Here is an 18,624-nt window from a genome sequence, read left to right as displayed (position 1 = left end):
TATTAAAAGAAGGAAAAATAAGATACTTACAGATGCAAGTGTTATTTTCTGGTTTATTTACATTGTGAGCACAAGCACTTAAAACCTTTTTTTTTTTTTTGCGATGGGAATGATTTTTTTGGCTGAAAGGGCATCACCAGAGCTGGAAAGAGGCAGCCCAGAGCACGAAGGGTTGGCAGAGGGAGAAAGGAGGCCCCAAGTGCTATGGGTTCAAGAGCTCCAACCCAAAGGGAAGACAAGCATTGCCAGCTGTTAAAGGGCTGCTCTGCCTCGTCTTCTTAGGACAGCCCTGCCCTTCCTGGTGAGGGAGGAGACCCCTAGGAGGGTCCTCCAAGCATCAAGGTGTCCCAGAAGAGGGGCAGACCACGAGGAAGGGGGTGGAGTCTTCCTTGGAGCCAGAGAGACCTCCAGGAAGGGGGAGAAGGTCGATGTCATAGGGCAGCTGGAGAGATGCAAAATGGAGCCAGGCAGAGGTGTAGTAGTTGGAGGGCTGGACTGGGAGGACCTGGGAGAGCAGGGTTCAAATCCCGACTCAGACATGAAGCTCCCTGGTGGACCTTGAGCCAGCCTAGCCTACTTTGCAGGGCTGCTGTGAAGATAACAACTGGTGGCAGGGAGAACCATGAAGGTCACCTTGAGCTCCTGGGAGGAAAGTGGGCTAGGAATGTCCTAGTAAAGTATGAGAAGGGAGAGAAAAGGGGAAGGCAGGGAAAGAGTGTGGAGTAGCTGAGCTCTCTGGAGAAGACTGGCCGGGTCAATTTCCAGAGAGCTAAGGCTATGGAGGGGACCCCAGGACTCACACCCCGCCCCCAGGAGACCAAGAGAAAGCAAAGGAATGCTACTTACAGTCTGCACATTTTGTTCACGAAGAATTCCCACCCTCCTCTCTAAACTAGCTAACTGTCTAAAATGCCCACCCAAGCCAAACTCTGACCCCCAGCCCTAAGCCTAAGCCTAACCCCCACCCTAACCCTACACCTACCCCTAACTACTCCTCTATAAACAAAATAAATATATACAAAATGTGCACAAATGTGCACAGAATAAAAATGTAAAATAAAAATATGAAAATAAAGAACAAAAAAATAAGAAAGTAAAATGAAAGTGTTAAAATAAAAAAGTAAAATAATAAACAAAATAAAAATAAATCAAATCAAATGAATCAAATAAAAGTAATAAATCAAATGACAATCAAAATAATCAAATGAACACCTCTCCTTATCATCTCCAACCACCACCAACTCCTCTCTCTACTACTCAACTCGCCTCGCTACTAACCCACAATGGCCACCTTCAAGTCAATGACTTTTAAGGGAGAAGCAAGAGATATCACAAAGGAAGGCAGGTCCCTGTCACTGTGGCAACCCCCCCCCCGGACCTCGCCGCCTCCTGAGAGGTGATGTGCTGTGTGTCAGTACTTGGAGGCACCTGCTATTCCGCCTGCAGCTGGGCTGCATCTTCTCTTCACAGATTTCACATCCTTCTTCCTGCAGCCCCATTTCCAAAGGGAGAACATCCCCACATCCTTCAAAGCAGGCTAGGGGTCTCCATAGCGCAGGATTGGACCACCTGCTTTGCATGCAGGTCTTCTGTCCTCTCCTGCTTAAACACAGGGAAGACAAGTGTTTAAAATAGACATCACAAGTATGCCAAATTTTGGAGTGGACAACAGCATTTTTGGGCAACAGAATGTTTGGTTCAAGATGTCAAAATGATAGCTCAGCTGGTTAAAGAGTGGCGCTGATAACCTCAAGGTCATGGGTTCAAACCCTGTATGGGTGTATATTTCTGCATTGTGGGACTAGATCAGTGGTTCCCAACCTTTTTTTGGCCATGCCCCACCTAAGCATCTCTAAAATCCTGCCCCCCCCCCCGTGACATACTCATTCTCAAATTGCCCCCCCCCAAATCAAACTGCCCCCCTCTGGGGCATGTGCCCCATGTTGGGAACCACGAGGCTAGATGACCCATGGTTTCTCTTCCAATGCCATGATTCTATTATAGTATAGCTTGTGATAGTTGTAGTTAAGAGAATGTGTTTTAAACTAGCAATGTCCTGATTCAAATCTCCTAATTATCAATGCTAGCCGCAGTACTTGAGAAAAGGCCTAGAGTTTACATACGTCAGCAATAACCCCAATTATGCTTCTGTACCACCTTAGAAATGCTGAAAGCATCCTCTTAATGAGCGGGAATCCACTCATGGGGAAATTTTGGCCCTCCATATTTTGCTGGACTATATATATATTTTTTAAAAAAAATTATTAAGTTTTTCAATAGTTATATAAAAACAAAACAGGACAATAATAAAAAAACAGACAAAAGAAAAACAAGACAAAAAAGAACAAGTATAATTTCATTCCCTTTTTTTCTTATACCTTACTTTCCCGACTTCCCCATACCTCCCCTCTCTGTATTCCAATTTCTGTTATCTTAATTCAGCAAATCCTTCCCCTTAATTTCGTTTAATTTTTAACCCTTCTTTTCTTACTACTCATATTTTGCTGGACTATAATTCCCATCAGTCCCAGCAAGTAGGGCCAATAGCCATGGATGATGGGAGCTGTAGTTCATAAACCCCTGGCAATGCAGGGGTTCCCCACATTGACTTTCATAGTGGTAATGGATAATCAAATGAGTGCGAGCCAAAAATAACTTGACACAGCCATTTTCGAAGGGTAAGAGAGTAAGTAAACTTCTCTGTCCCAGATAAATCCCAGTCTTGGGAGATTAAATTGTTTCTTATCCCCTGGAGGAAATATTTTATCCCACAAGTTAATTAAGAATGTCAGCAACTGAGCTGTCACGCCTAATCAGGAAATAGCTAGCTGATTTGAGACGCAAAATGCTCTTCGCAGCATATGCAGGGAGAGTGCAGCTTTACTGCAGGCACCTCTTCTCTTCTCTTCTCTTCTCTTCTCTTCTCTTCTCTTCTCTTCTCTTCTCTTCTCTTAAATGAAGTGTATGGGCTGCGTCACACACTTAAGGTGGTACCCAAATGAGCATGCTGGCAATGCACAGAGGGATGCCCTTGTGGAAGGCAGCACTCACCTGATGGTGCCATTTCAGGCAACCTAGGGCTGGAGCGGAGAACCTCAAGCCTGGAGATGACTGAAGTGCCCCCAGACTTGGTTCAGATGATGCCTGAGGCAAAGGATCCAGTGCAGACTGAGACTCCTCTGGTTCTGAGCCCGAGTCCCAGGCCAGGCTGGAGTAAAGCAAGCTAGCGTAAGGTTATACCAGATTCAAACCCAGTTTAGCAATGGGGCTGCTGGTGGTGCTGCTGCTGCTGCTCTATCTAATCCTGGCAGAAAGAAAATAAACCTTTAAGTTGTGTTTTATACCAAGCCATGTGACCAAAGTGAACAAGCTTAGGATCCGGCCTAAGTCCCCTCTCTTTTGTCCCACTTCTACCAGGCTCCCAAAACCTCTCTGATCAGTTCGTGGGTGCATGTGAATCTCAAGTTTTCAGCTGCCCAGACAGCTCTTGTCTCTTTCCACTATAAAAAAGAACTATGTGGCTCAACTCCTATATAGAAGAGGCAAACCTTCCTGGACAATACAGTGGTACCTCAGGTTAAGAACTTAATTCATTCTGGAGGTCCGTTCTTAACCTGAAACTGTTCTTAACCTGAGGTACCACTTTAGCTAGTGGGGCCTCCTGCTGCCACCGCGCAATTTCTGTTCTCATCCTGAAACAAAGTTCTTAACCCGAGGTACCATTTCTGGGATAGCAGAGCCTGTAACCAGAAGCATCTGTAACCCAAGGTACCACTGTACTCAGAACCACACATGACACGTGCTTACACATCTTGCTTTCTCTTCCAACCTGAAGATGACTTATTCTTCCAGTTACGTTGCATTGTTAATAGATTCGCAACAATAGCTATAAGCATACTTCTGCTGTCTCCACCCCACCCTCCAGTTTCCATGTAGTATTGACGGCTGATTATTTAGCTACCATTATCACCATGCATCATTTCTGCAGAGCATAACATTAGTCAAAAAAGGGGACAGAAAAGGACAATTCCCGCAGAGAGACACAGTTGGGTGTCAAAGCACTCAGCGCTAAAGATGTGTGGTGCACATCGCTTAGAGGGAGCATCACATATCTTTAATTTTTGATTAAGAAGGTTTTATTTATTTATTTTAAAAAGTCTAGATAAAAGAAGGGTATGCCAGAAATATAGCTATCCACATTGTTGGTTTTTGATTCCTTTTTTTTTTTAGTATGGATAGCAGTGCTATTTTTCTATTAAATAATAATAAAAAAGAGGTGCCAGATTTCACCATGAACACCTCCCTCATTGTCTTAGAATGGCAATGGTGTCCACCTGAGAGGTGCCGAAACTAAGTTCCAGTGAGTTCCAGTTGAAAAACAGCCCTGGATACGCCTGAGAATGTAAAACAATAAGCTTAACAGAAAGAAAGGCGTGTTAAATCCATGCCAGATGGTGTTGCAGACCCAGTCACAGCGCCCTCTCCCCAGTACGAAGGTGAGAGAGCAATAGTTAGGAGTAAAGGAACAGATAATCTGGGGTAAACATTGGCCACAACTTTGTTGATTAGAACTGTAGGTAGACTTTGGCTCAAGCTCTGGGTGTATTCAGGCTCCTAATGGACAGTTGAAATTTGAACAGGGTAGTGCCAAGGATGAAGGCCTCCCTAAGATGGTAATTTATCAAAGAGGCAATTCCTAGACCTCTGTTGGAAGCTTTATGGCCCATCTTTGCCACTCTGGTCTGCCATGCAGGACCTTCACACTTGCATGCCCCTGATAGGGCAGTTTAAACATTTGGCTTGGTGGGCTTTTAGCCTAGCAATGCAGCCGGAAACTGCTGCTTCTTTGCAATGTGACAGACAATTCAAGAGACAACCTCCTGGCATCTTCTCTTATTGTCAGCCCCACTAATTAACTGAGCACAAATTTTTAGAATGTTGCTACATTTTCCCCCTGATTAATCACTGTGATTAAATCTTAAAGCTGGCAGTCCTAGTAGAGAGGCCCTTAACTTTCCCATAACTGGCAAAACCTTACTCTTCTTTTGAAAGTTTAGTTGCCTGCATCCCATCCCTGTTCTAGATTCAGAAAATGCAAAGAGTTTTCCCAGCTAAAATGGCTGACCTCTTTAAGCCTTGATAGTTCAAAGCAGAGATAACCAATCTGCTGCCCTCCAGATGTTTTTGGACCATAATGTCCATCAACCTCAGCCAGCATGATTAATAGTCAGGAATGACAAGAGTTGTAGACCAAGAACATCTGGCAGGCAATGTGTCAGCTACTCCTGGTTTAATGTCCACACAATTACTTGAAATAATTTTATTATTATTATTATTATTATTATTATTATTATTATTATTATTATTATTATTATTAATTGAATTTATATAACACCCTATATAAGGATAAAAATGCCACTGTTCAGTCAATAATATTTATTCTTTCCGATATAGTCTACTCTCAGTGTCAAATGACTCTTCAACAATATTTTCCCCTTTTCAAAAGACACTTGACATTATGGTAAGAATTAGACCCTTATTGGAATTGGGGAAATCAGAGCTAGAGAGCGCTCAAAGAATGGGCAATGTGTTAGAAGGTTAATTCGTATATAGGTCTGTTAACTCCATGCCTTTAGCAAACCCATGTGGGAGGGAATCCCACTGCGTCTATTGACCATTTCCCAAGTAGTCATGCATTTGACATTAATGTGAAGGGGGCATACATGATACAAATGTACATGAATACACCTCCTCCATTCAATTGCATTGTAAGTGCCCTGCAGTTTACAATGGTACCTCGGGTTAAGCACTTAATTTGTTCCGGAAGTCCGTTCTTAACCTGAAACTGTTCTTAACCTGAAGCATCACTTTAGCTAATGGGGCCTGCTGCTGCTGCTGCGCCGCTGCTGCGCGATTTCTGTTCTCATCCTGAAGCAAAGTTCTTAACCTGAGGTAATATTTCTGGTTTAGCGGAGTCCGTAACCTGAAGCGTTTGTAACCTGAAGCATATGTAACCCGAGGTACCACTGTATTACAACATCTTTCTCCCAAAGCACTGGGATTGGAGAGAAACACCATTTCCTCTTATTACAAGCTTGACATGTCAGTCATAACAGAGTTCTCCTTCCCCTCCTTTCACCACCCTGGAATTTGCTGTCCCTTCTCTTCCCCAATCTGGCAATTTCCTTATCTGCTAAGCTTAGAGACATTAGCTGTACTTTTGAGGACACATGTCTGCATCATTTTTGGATGTCTGAAATGCCAGACCAACATAAAACCTTGCAAGGGTCTCTGCTTCACTTCAGGATGCTTCTTACAAATGCTGATTTGCCACAGACCAGGGTTGAAGAACCTGTGACCTTCCAAAGATGGTTTTGGACTACAACTCCCATAATTCCTTTACCACAGGCCATACTGGCTAGTAGAGCTGATGGGAGTTTGCATCCAGCAACATCTGGAGCACCACATGTTCCTCATCCCTGCATCTGACCAGAGGCATGCCCAGGGAGGTGGTGGTCCACCCCGGGTACCATTCCAAAGGGAGGTGGTGGTCCACCCCGGGTACCATTCCAAAGGGAGGGTGACGAAATGCTGATCCCCTATTGGCAGCACCCCAGGGGGCGCACCATGTGCGGCATACCCCCTGGGACACATGCCATGCCCCCTGGGACATGTGCCATGCTCCCTGGGATGAGTGCTGCTCTGGGTACCAGAACAGGTTGCTATGCCTCTGCCTCTTCCAATACCTTCAAAGAGACCACTTCAGCTTGGGACTCTGGATTAGCTCCTTGCATACTTTCACCAAGCTGACCACCTCATGGCTCCCCTCCCAATAGGCAACAGCAACATACCTTCTGGGAAGCAAGTGCAGCTCTGCACTCCACGCAGCAAGCCACTTCTGGTATAGAAGCAGCAGATATGAAAGACATCAAGGAGATCCAAGCTGATACATTTAAACGGGAGCAATACATTTTAGCCCTTGTTTGCAGTGAGGAATACAAATGCAAGGGAAACACAATACTTGTTTAACAGTTCAGTTCATTTGCCGGCAATTTGGTATTCCACCCTATGCACAGTCCTCAGAAGGCAAGTGGATGAGGATAATTTAAAATGCTTCCAGATAGAATTTGGAACAACCTTGTTTCTGCAAAGAGCATACTGTTGCAACACCAGGAAAGCTTTCGGCAGATATGCATACTTCTAAACTGAAGGGCAAGGCCAGCCTTTTTGGTTACAAGTGTCCATTTTACAAAGCTAAGCCTGAAGTGATCACAAACCATCTTCACTGTTGGGGTTGGCTGGGAAACATACATTCCAAACTGCTGGTGGCAGATGCTTGTCTCCCTTCCTTTCCTTCTAAAAAGAAAGACAATACTAAGTACTGTTTTGCTGTTGCTCCAGGTCATGGCAGCATTTGCAGAAAGGACCACTTGCCCCCATCAACGCCACCATGGAAAGATGCTTTGAGGTACCTCACAATGAACATGGGCTGCAGGGGCTGGGAGAACAAGGAGAGATGGCTGACCATAGGAACACAAGAAGCTGATGTAAACAGAGTAAGAGGCTTAATCCACCTAGGTCTGTATTTATACTAATAACAGCTTTCCAGGTGTTCAGACTGGCCCCTCTTCTACTTGGAAATTCTGGAAATTGAACCTTGGATGTTTGGCATGCAAACCCAATACCCTCCCACTGAGCTATTGCCCACCATTTATAGTGGTATAGGTGCTCTTTGGTGCAATGTTTTTAAGAGTAAATTTTGGACTCTGTGTGGCAATGTGAGAAACTGTGGTGGCATACGGGTTTTTGGGAGAGTCCCAGCATTTGGGGACCAGTTAGAGACTATGGCATGTTGCCCCACGTTGCTATAATGACCTTCTGTTACTAAATGCTCCCCACCAGCACATTTTATAAACTCTAAAATAAAATTACAGCAACTTTTTGTGAGAGAAAATGTTGCCCTCATTTTAAATGTATCTTTTGGTTATATGCAGAATCTGTTATGACCTATATATGATTGCTGTGCATACTGAAATAGACCACATTGCTAAGCTTGCTTTTATTTATGTCTTCAGCTCTTCATTCCATATTCAGTTCTTTGCCCTTAGTTACTTCATAGAGGCACACACATCACATTTATTTTCTGGAATGCTACTTTGTGTATTTATTTTCTCTTGCACTATTATGTGTGGTATTTAATAAAGTTAAGCTGTGCTAACTGGTGTGTGTGTGTGTGTGTGTGTTTACACCTAAGGTGAAAGGTCAAGAATATTTACCCCTTGTGGACAAGTGTTCATATCCATCTACCTGTCTTCTGATACAGAAAACTTGAGCTTGAGGCAGGAAAATTGTGTCCCTTCTCTGTTGGCGGAATCTACTGCTTCAGGCTGATTAATGTTTAGATTCTGAGTTGAAGGTGTCTTCCCTGCTCAAGAAGGAGAAATAGTAAGTAGACCAGGATCTGGAGTGTCTGAAGCTAGCCAGCTCGTCTACTTTCTTGCCTATTCTTCCTAGAATGAATTATCTTTAAAATTAGTTCAATAGAGCAGAAATCTATTGGAAGCATTGCTTATCTCTGGAGTTCACTGAAAGACAGGTTATGTATGACAATTACATGATAGGGGCAGATGATAATATGTCCATATTGCTTTAGCACAGTTGTGGGGAACCTTTAGCCTACCAGATCTTGCTGAACTACAACTCCTATAACTCCTGGGCACTGGCAAAACTTTTTTTAAAAAAACGTTTATTAAATTTCCAATTAACAAACCAATCATATCACATTAAATTATACCAATGCATAATAAACTCAAAATATTTAGCTGAATTTTAAATTTTTGTTGGGGGTACCCATGCTTCAAGTTCAGAAAGGGTCCAATCATCTCATATTTCTGCTGCTTTGATGTTCACAAGTCCCATCTTTCCGTCTCTTTGTTGTTATCCTTTACAAATCCCGTCTTCCAATCTTCTTGTTGTTATCATTTTTCTTCTTAATAACCTCTGAGTTATCTCCACAAGCGAGTTGAACCAAACATTGTTATAGTCCTGTGTGGATTATCACGCTGATCCAAAAGTCCTATTCAAACGGCAGGCACCATTTCAGCAATTCCCATAAAATACAGTCTAAGAGTCTGCTCATTATCAGCCTTTTCAGGGGAGTTCTTGCCAAATCAAACGTAGAATTCAGATATGATAACAGAGCAGTGGCTCCCTCCCCCTTTGGCTGTAAATCTTGCAACAAAGTCTGTCTCATAATGGCGGTTCCCAATTAGAACTGCGTCATCCAAAAGCCTTTCATTTCCTTTCCAGATCTTCCACAAAACAGAGCCTTTAGTTAATAATTTTATTTCCACACAGTTTATTTTCCCATCTCACTTGCTAAGCAATCATGTGACGGTTCTTCTTGGGGAGGGGTTGTTAAGTGGACACTTGCAATACCTGCTGGGGCTGATGTTCAGCAACATTTGGAAAGCCAAAGTTCCTCACACTTGCTTTCGCACTCTGAACACTCCTGACGTCTTGAATACCGTGACCTTATTTCCATCAAATACTCCTTCTAAGTTGAACATGTACGAGAAAGTTTGTCACACAAAAACTTATTCACCAACAGATACAGAATCATAATACACTTTGTGACTTAGATATAACCATCAGTATAAGTGAGAGGGAAGACAAGTGAGGGTAACCAACATGATAAAGAGTCTGGAAACCCAGCCTTATGAGCAACAGTTGAGGGAGTTTGATATGTTTAGCCTGGGAAAGAGGAGACTGAGAGGAGATATGATAGCCACCTTCAAATATCTAAAGAACTGTCACATAGAAGATGGAGCAAGCTTCTTTTCTCCTGCCTTGGTTAGGACCCTACCAACGACTTCAAGTTACAAGAAAGGAGATTCCAACTAAACATCAAGAATAACTTTCTGACTGTAAGAGCTGTTAGACAGTGGAATGGACTCCCTCAGGACTCGGGAGGTGGCGAGTTTGGACTCGGTGAAACTTGGGGTCCTTTCCAACTATACAATTCTATTATTCTACCTATGTACCTGCTTGACTGCTTCAAACCGCACAACTGGGACTTTTATATGCACCACATAATATGAGTTCTGTATTTGTAAGGAACCAGCTGGTCAGTGTGGTGGCCACTCATTAACATTAGGCAGGCATTTTCACTGTATTTTATTTGGTACCTATTAACAGCATTTTGTTGAAACAACCTACTCAGACATGTCCTTTGAACATGAAACTAAACGATGCACATTTAATTTAAAACCCTTGGTTTCATTATATTTTGAGCAATCATTTGTTTTTAACGTTTAATTTTATAGGTATTTTCTAATGAAAGTTTCATATTGTTTTGTTGATTGAACGGTATATAAAACTTGTTGAATAAAAATAAACGAGACTGATTAAAAATGGCATTTGAATAAATTCAGTAGTAGCTTTAAGAAAGATATGAGATCTAAGATAAACTAAGAATTAGTCAATCTATGATAAAAGTGTGTACTGGCAACATATCATTGAAACAGGGAATAGACAGGAGGTCGGGTCTATAGTCCAAAGACCATTTTTTGCTTTATAATCTTGTAATTAATATTGTGTTTATCTCTATTTTCATTTGTATTCTTGTTTTTCTTGTTTTTTTTTCTTTTCTTTTGGTGTATCAATAATTAATTAATAAATAAATAAATAAATAAATAAATAAATAAATAAATGGCTTCCCAAGTTATAAATTTAGTTACAAATAAATAATTTGAGGTTGTTGGGCTTTCTTTTAAGGAAGTGTGGGGAAAGTGGTCTGAAGACTATACTGGCTGTTTTCCAATGCACTTATTTTCAAGGCAAAGAATGCATATTTGAGCATCAAATCAAAGGCACTTGCAGGCAGGACTCCGATGCAAGGAGAGAAGGGATCAGCTGAGTCAGAAAGACAAGCAGCGAAAATAGCAGAGGTGCTTCAGAGTCAGGCCCTGACACCAGGACTCAGCCTGCCACTCAGGAGTCCCTTGAGTCGCAGGCTTCGAACAAACCACACATTTAAAGCACATGGCTTTCCCCAAAGAATCCTTCGAACTGCAGTTCACTCCTCACAGAGCTGTAATTCCCAGCACCCTTAATGAAATATGGTTCCAAGGATTTGCTGGGGGAAATCACATGCTTTAAAAGTATGGTGTGTTAGCAGCCTGAGCTGACATGTGTATTGTGAGAGTCTGTGGGGAGTTCCGCCTTGATTAATATTTACCTTACATTTTTCATACTCGGGATTTATGGAATATGTGGATTTTTTTACCTCCAGGATAAACATCTGCTTTCTGTAGTCTGTTTTTGAAGAGCCTTTTGTGGCACTTTTACCAAGGGAGTGAGGGAGAAAGATAATATGCCCGCTCCAGGTAGGACTCCTAGTTTGGCCTTAGGCAATGATTTGTTCCAAGCAATTTTGTACAGGTGTGTGGGTGTATTTTCATAATTAGGAAAACTTAATATTAAATCATTTCTCCCACCAAAGGTGACATCAATATGCACACCCACTTCACTTTCTGTGCTCCAGCTTTCAGGACCTAACACAAAGCCTTGAATGAAGGTGGCAGGTATTAATAGAAATTCATTTTAAACCAGCCCACTATTACATAAGCCCATAAATTTTAAAGTGACTTGGAAAAGGCATATTTTGAAGTATAAATTGTAGGCCTTTACATCAAAGCCTGACTCTTGACAGGCTGAATGGCTCCAGTCCTTCACTATTTATAATGACAACCTTTGCTCTGATATTTGGGTAAGATATCTGTGAGGTGTGTTTATCTGCCACATATAACTCTAGATAAGGCTGTGAGTTGCAATGACTCTTGTGTACAGAATCACAGAATTGGAGAGTTGGAAGGGACTCCAAGGCTCATCTAGTCCAAACCAACGCAATGCAGGAATCTCGGCTAAAGCATCCATGACAGGTGGCCGTCCAACCTCTGCTTAAAAACATCCAAAGATGGAGAGCCCACGGTCTCCTGAGGGAGACCACTCCACTGTTAAACAGCTCTTATTGTTTACCAGTTCCATCTGGTACACAGGCTGAGACCCTATCTGCCTGCGGACTGTCTCGCCAGAATGGTGCATGCTCTGGTTATCTCCCGCTTGGACTACTGCAATGCTCTCTACGTGGGGCTACCTTTGAAGGTGACCCGGAAACTACAACTAATCCAGAATGTGGCAGCCAGACTGGTGACTGGGAGCAGTCGCTGAGACCATATAACACCGGTCTTGAAAGACCTTCATTGGCTCCCAGTACGTTTCCGAGCACAATTCAAAGTGTTGGTGCTGACCTTTAAAGCCCTAAACGGCCTCGGTCCAGTATATCTGAAGGAGCGTCTCCACCCCCATCGTTCTACCCGGACACTGAGGTCCAGCACCGAGGGCCTTCTGGCGGTTCCCTCACTGCAAGAAGCCAAGTTACAGGGAACCAGGCAGAGGGCCTTCTCGGTAGTGGCGCCCTCCCTGTGGAACGCCCTCCCACCAGATGTCAAAGAGAACAACAACTACCAGACTTTTAGAAGACATCTGAAGGCAGCCCTGTTTAGGGAAGCTTTTAATGTTTGATGTATTACTGTATTTTAATATTTTTTTGGAAGCCGCCCAGAGTGGCAGGGTATAAATTATTATTATTATTATTATTATTATTATTATTATTATTATTATTATTATTATTATCTTACTGTCAGAAAGCTCTTCCTGATGTTTAGTCTTGCAACTTGAGTCAAAGTACTGGGATGGATTTGGACTAAGACATTCTTCAAGCAGAGTATACCCATTGAATTCAATGGAGCCTGTTAGTCACAACCTAGTTCAGTAGCAGCTGGTGAGGCAGCACAGGTGGGATTCTTTTGCATTCTCAGCTTCCCAGTTCTGAAGATCAATGCTACTTAACAAGAGGCAGGGAGCCAAAGGTGCAGGAAGTTCAGTGCAGTGAGATGAAGTCTACCTGGTCTCCTGCCCCCACAGTCCACACCATGCTACGTTCCCTGTGCCTTGCTCCTCTCCTCTCCCTTTTGGTAAGCGACAGCAACCCATGATGTTGGGAAGCCAGGAGAGCAGCAGAGCCCCACACATTCCACCCTACCAGTTGCTACTGATCAAACTGAAGTCCCGTTGGGTCTGCTATGGCCCAGCTTGAATCCAGCCAATGATGATTTTTGACGTCCAAGTTTCCTAGGAATTAAGAACCCAGCAGCTTCTCCAACATATGTTACATTACCCAAAAGTGTGTGGAGCTTGAACTTCTCCCTCATTCATTCATAATTATTTCTCTCCTTGTTTGTCAACAAGCAAAACTGTAGCCTGTTCTCATCTCTATTTTTTTTCAGAATGTTGGCTCGGTATTTTCTCCTGTCCTGTGTCCTTCAATATCCAATCATTTTCATCTCATGGTAAGGGCACAGTGCTATGGCCCAATAGCCAGTAGTAGACAGCCTGGTGTAGGCCCGCTGTTCACCTGACCTCTGATCACTCATGTTCCTGTTCCTTATACTCAGAGGGAGAGCAGGGAAGGAGGGAAGTCAATGCACCATTGATTCATTTGTTCCATGGTGACCTCCCTGCTGTCTCCCCTCTCTCTCTACCTCCTGGTAACCAGCAGCAATGTGACCAATGGGAGATCAGGTGAGCAATACCATCCCATCACACTGTCCACTACTACCTACAACTCCACAACACAGAAGTACTGTACAGCAATTTGAGGATTTAAGATAAAACACTTCCCCCAAATCACATGAAGCTGCCACAATCTATAAATTGGTTCACTAAAGTTAGCACTATGGGTGACAAATTGGCTAGGTTTGTCTGAGTCCTGACAACTCCTGTCATACTTAACCATTACCCATGCAGGCTGGAGCTGATGCAAGTTTATGTTCAGGAATAGCTCAAGGGCCATGGGTTCCCTACCCCAGGTGTAAGGTGATCTAAGAAGAGAGAAGGGAGTTCCTTAGGCAACCCCACCAAGAAGACCTTATCCCTAGTAGTCAAACATCTTACCTCAGAAGAGTCACGTTCTAATGATGGTTTTAATAACCAGTACCAGCATCCTGTTCAGTATGCCCCAAATATTTTTCCTTGCAAGGCTCATATTTCAAATATGCAAGTTGGCAAAATAACTTTGTTGTTGTTGTTTCTGGCTGTACCATTATTTTCCATATTATGGAGATCGGTTTAGCTCCAACTATGAAGCTCACAATCTCTCACTTTTTTTATTTTTTAGTGTAACTACACTTTGGGTAATCATACAAGCCTGTTCAGGACTCGAGCCAGCAGAAATATTATGTGGTTTATCTTCCACTCACTGGAAGCAAATGAGATTACTCATCCTTTTGAGCTAATCAGCATAATTCTAATTATCACACAGGCACATTTTTAGCCACTTCTATTTTAAAATCCTACAGAGAAATAAAATGCATTGGAGAGAAAGAGATGATGTTCTAAACTTCCAGTTTTGCTTTCCAGCCACCACATAACACATGTACAGGATTATCAAGTCCCACACTATTTCCTAACTTCTATGTGAGCAATGTATTTATAATAATTATTATTTGAGGTTATCTTGCTCTGGGCTACAGCAGACACAGCATAGCTCTCCCACGGCCCTAGGCAAACCGAGTAATCAAAAAAAATTGTACACACAAAATCCAGTTTGTTGCATTGCTCTCGTTATGCACACTAATCCTTATAATTATGCAAAGTAGGGTTATAAACAAGTCACAACTGTGGACCAAACTGTAAGTTAATATGGCCACTTATATTGTTGGAGTGGTTGCAGATTAGTCCTTAATTATTGGTTGTTTCTTTCCCTTGAAAGAAATTCAAGGAACAATCCACTTCTGTGTTCTAGGAATTTGGGTTTAAAGGGAGTGATGGGGAACTGATGCACAACTTCACCTATGAAAGTATTCCCTAGATTGTGCATCAATCAATACACACTTTCTGTACACATGGAGAGCTTTGTGAAAAGGTCTGCAGTGTGAGTGTCCCAACCAACTGTGAGGGGAACTTTCATATTAATAATATAAAATCTAAATTAGTGTTCCATAATTGTACCAGTAAGACAGATAATTCCACACACCTTTGATGCCTGGCAGGAGTGCCCCTAAAATCTGAAAGTGTTTGGATAAAGCTATTGTCAAAGGTATTGACCAAAATGTGGGAAACTTCTCTTAGGAATATCATGGAACTGCAAGGATTAAAACCAACATAATATCCCCTCTGTTACACAAACTGTTGCTAATTACTCCTTCTGCTATCTCTGTCTGGATTCCTCACTCCCCATTTCATGCCTTGAGCTACCTGATTTTCCTTCTTCCACAGCAGGAATGATAATCTTTCATCTTAATGGTTCTTTATTTAGATTGTTTCTTTAACAGCCGTGCAACATATTCGGCTTCTGAAGTATTGGACTGAGCATTTCCATCAGTTCAATATTTGTTGCAAGCATATTAAATTTTATTCCTCGCCAAAGCAACAAATGCAAATCTTTTGTAGAAAGGAAATCTATTATAGGAGCTTATCGTTGCAAAAACAAAACAAAACAAAAACCCACAGATGGAAAGGGATTGCTTCCTTATCCCTCTTCAACCTTATTCTCTGAGGTAGGAGTTGGATGAACAGATGTTTAATCTTGGACCTTTTACAGATTAATTTTTAAATAGTGAGGTTCTCAATAACAAGTGCATTCATCAAGAGTTTGCCAATTTGTCACCATGCCACAAGCAACATGTTGCTCAACTGTTCATGAATGTGAGATAATCAAATACCTAAAAAAATATGAAAAAAATAAAATTAAATAAACCTGTAGTATTCATCATTGGCTTAATCTCTACTCAGAAGTAATCTGGCATGTATGCTGCACCAGCAAGCACCTAACAGCTAGAACTTCCTGAAATTCCATAGCTCACTGATGTGGGTATTTGCAGAATGGGAGTCCTTCACATATACATGAAGGCTTCCCTTATGGCAGATGCGAGCAAATATTTTTTTGAAACTGAAAGCCACATTCCTTTGGTGGCTAGTAGTTAGGGGATTAGGATGCAGGTGGCACTGTGGTCTAAACCACCGAGCCTCTTGGGCTTGCCGATCAGAAGGTTGGTGGTTCGAATCCTCATGATGGGGTGAGCTCCTGTTGCTCAGTCCCAGCTCCTGCCAACCTAGCTGTTCAAAAGCATGCCCAAAACTGCAAGTAGATAAATAGGTCCCGCTCTGGTGGGAAGGTAAACCGTGTTTCCATGTGCTGCTCTGGTTTCGGTTTTCCGTTGTATTAGAAGCGGCTTAGTCATGCTGGCCACATGACCTGGAAAAACTGCCTGCAGACAAAGACAGTCTCCATCGGCCTGTAAAGTGAGATGAGCACCGCAACCCCAGAGTCATCTGCGACTGGACTTAACCTTCCAGGGGTCCTTAACCTTTACCTTTTAGTTAGGGGATCAAATGCTGACAATGGGTAGTGGGGGCAAAGCCAAAAGCAATGAATGGGGGTACCCCCTTTTCCCTCCCCATCTTCAGTCATCGTTCATCCATTCATTATCTCTTCCATTCATTCACTCACTTTCATAAACCAGTTTGAGGGCCATTGTAGTGTAGCGGTTAGAGTGTAAGACTCTAACCACTTAACATCTAACCACTAAACATGGACCACTTATAAACGCCATCACCATCCGAATTTTTTTTACACATCACTTGGTAAGACAGGCGAACTAATGCCAGTGTACTGGAAGAAGCAAAGATCACCAGTGTTGAAGCAATGATTCTTCAACATCAACTTCGTTGGACTGGTCACATTGCGTGAATGTCTGATTATAGTCTTCCAAAGCAACCATTCTATTCTGAACTTAAAAATGGAAAGTGTAATGCCTCTCTAAAGGAAAATCTAAAAAAAAAAAAAATGTAGCATAAACACCGACAGCTGGGAAACACTGGCCTGCGAGTGCTCCAATTGAAGAACAGCCTTTACCAAAGGTGTCATGGGCTTTGAAGACACTTGAACTCAGGATGAAAGGGAGAAATGTACTAAGAGGAAGACACATTTGGTAAACCCTCACCACGATCAACTCCCGCCCGGAAACCTATGTCCCCACTATGGAAGGATGTATGGCTACAGAATTGGCCTCCACAGTCACTTACAGACTCATTGTTAAAACCATGTTCACGGAAGACAATCTTACTCGGCTACGAGTGACAGAAGAAGAAGAAGAAGGGAGTGTCAGACTAAGACCTGGGATCAAAGGAGGAAGAAGCTGCATTTAAGTCACCAGTTGGATCCGAGATTTTCTATCATGAGTGTTGAGTGCAAGGTGTGGGCTGCAAATGGGATTCTGTGTGTACAATTTGCATGGGGGTCCTCACCTTGATGACTCTTATTGGGTGCTCATGTGTATTTTGTTGTCCCCACTGGTTTTCCCCGTGTCAAGCATGGAGCTTTCTCCAGGAAGGCTCCTTAAATGGCCCAACAGTAAGCATGCCTTGGGACTTGGAGATCAGCTGTAGATGAAACCATTTGCTAGGGTCACACTGCTTGGTAAGAGCTGTTTTACTGGGTGTAATCTGATGTTCTATTTTCCAACTATATTTGGCTCATTTTAGCAAGTTAAGAATACCTGAAATTAGGGGGTGAGAAGCAAAATTTGATTACTTGATTTGGACCCAAATAACAAGTCAAACTGGAAACAAGTCAAATTGGATCCAGAAATAAGGCTACAGATACAAAGCTAATCCCGTGACTGGTGCACATTCAGAGTTCATGAATTGATGTGAAGGGGTCCTGACAGCCAAGATGGCTGGTGGCAGGGGATTCAGAAGTCTAAGCAGTCAAAATGGAACTGCTATTTATGACAGAGGCTTTCAACCTTTTTGAGTCCATGGGTCCCTTGACCAACTACATTCCTTCTGCAGTTCCCCTGTGGGGAAATGTGCTCCGAACCTCATATCCCAATTATATCACCCTTTGCTTGCAGAGCCAACAGCCCCTCGCTCCTTTTCAAACATCTTCCCAGCGAGCGCTAGCTCGGTTTTTTCCCTTTATGCTGCAGGCACTGAATTCTGCAGGGCACCAGAAGGCTAAGAGGGGGGAAAGCGAGCCGGCACTTGGCGGGAGGTGCCGCGTCCAATCTCCGCCTCTTGCCCGCCGGAGGAACCGCCCTCCAGCTGCTGCCTGTCTCCTCCAGCCCTAAAAAAGGTTGAAAACTCTGGGAAAGGTGGGGGGCACCGGAAGGATCTTTGCACCACAGCACCAGATAGGCTTAAGATGGCCATGGGTACTATACCCTGTCCTTTTTATAAACCAATGGTCTTCATTTTAATCCCATTTCCAGCTATAAGCTCTCTCTTTGTCTCATTTTTTCCCCTTCCCACTGCAAATGCTTAATTTAACACACTGTGCTGATACTGCTTAAATATAAGCCACATTTCTGGGCATCCAATTATAAAAATTGCATTTAATTAATGTATTGACAACACATGATTGTTTGACTAATCAAAGTTGTTTATGTTGATTCCTACAGAATTTTCATTGTGGCTTTGGTCTATGAGTTGTTTTGTGATTTTAAATAATTCAAACCTAATTATTAGCATACATTACATTTTAATAACACAAAAAATGTC

At 42.6% G+C, this 18,624-nt stretch overlaps 1 long non-coding RNA gene across 2 annotated transcripts in view; it reads left to right on the top strand.

Annotated features, from left to right (window-relative positions):
- The first annotated feature begins 7,402 nt into the window (after positions 1–7,402).
- LOC309368370 overlaps positions 7,403–18,624 on the top strand; it is a 32,201-nt gene continuing 20,979 nt past the window's right edge. For both annotated transcript variants that reach the window (XR_014167743.1, XR_014167744.1), the window contains exons 1-2: positions 7,403–7,578; positions 13,350–13,412. This is a non-coding gene — a long non-coding RNA (uncharacterized lncRNA). The remainder of the gene's footprint in view (positions 7,579–13,349; positions 13,413–18,624) is intronic.

The sequence above is a fragment of the Podarcis melisellensis genome (assembly GCF_964234715.1).
Source record: "Podarcis melisellensis genome assembly, chromosome: 4".
In the NCBI taxonomy this organism is placed as follows: Eukaryota; Metazoa; Chordata; class Lepidosauria; order Squamata; family Lacertidae; genus Podarcis; species Podarcis melisellensis.
The sequence above is the reverse complement of the archived record's forward strand: the minus strand, read 5'-3'. Positions and strand labels throughout refer to the sequence as shown.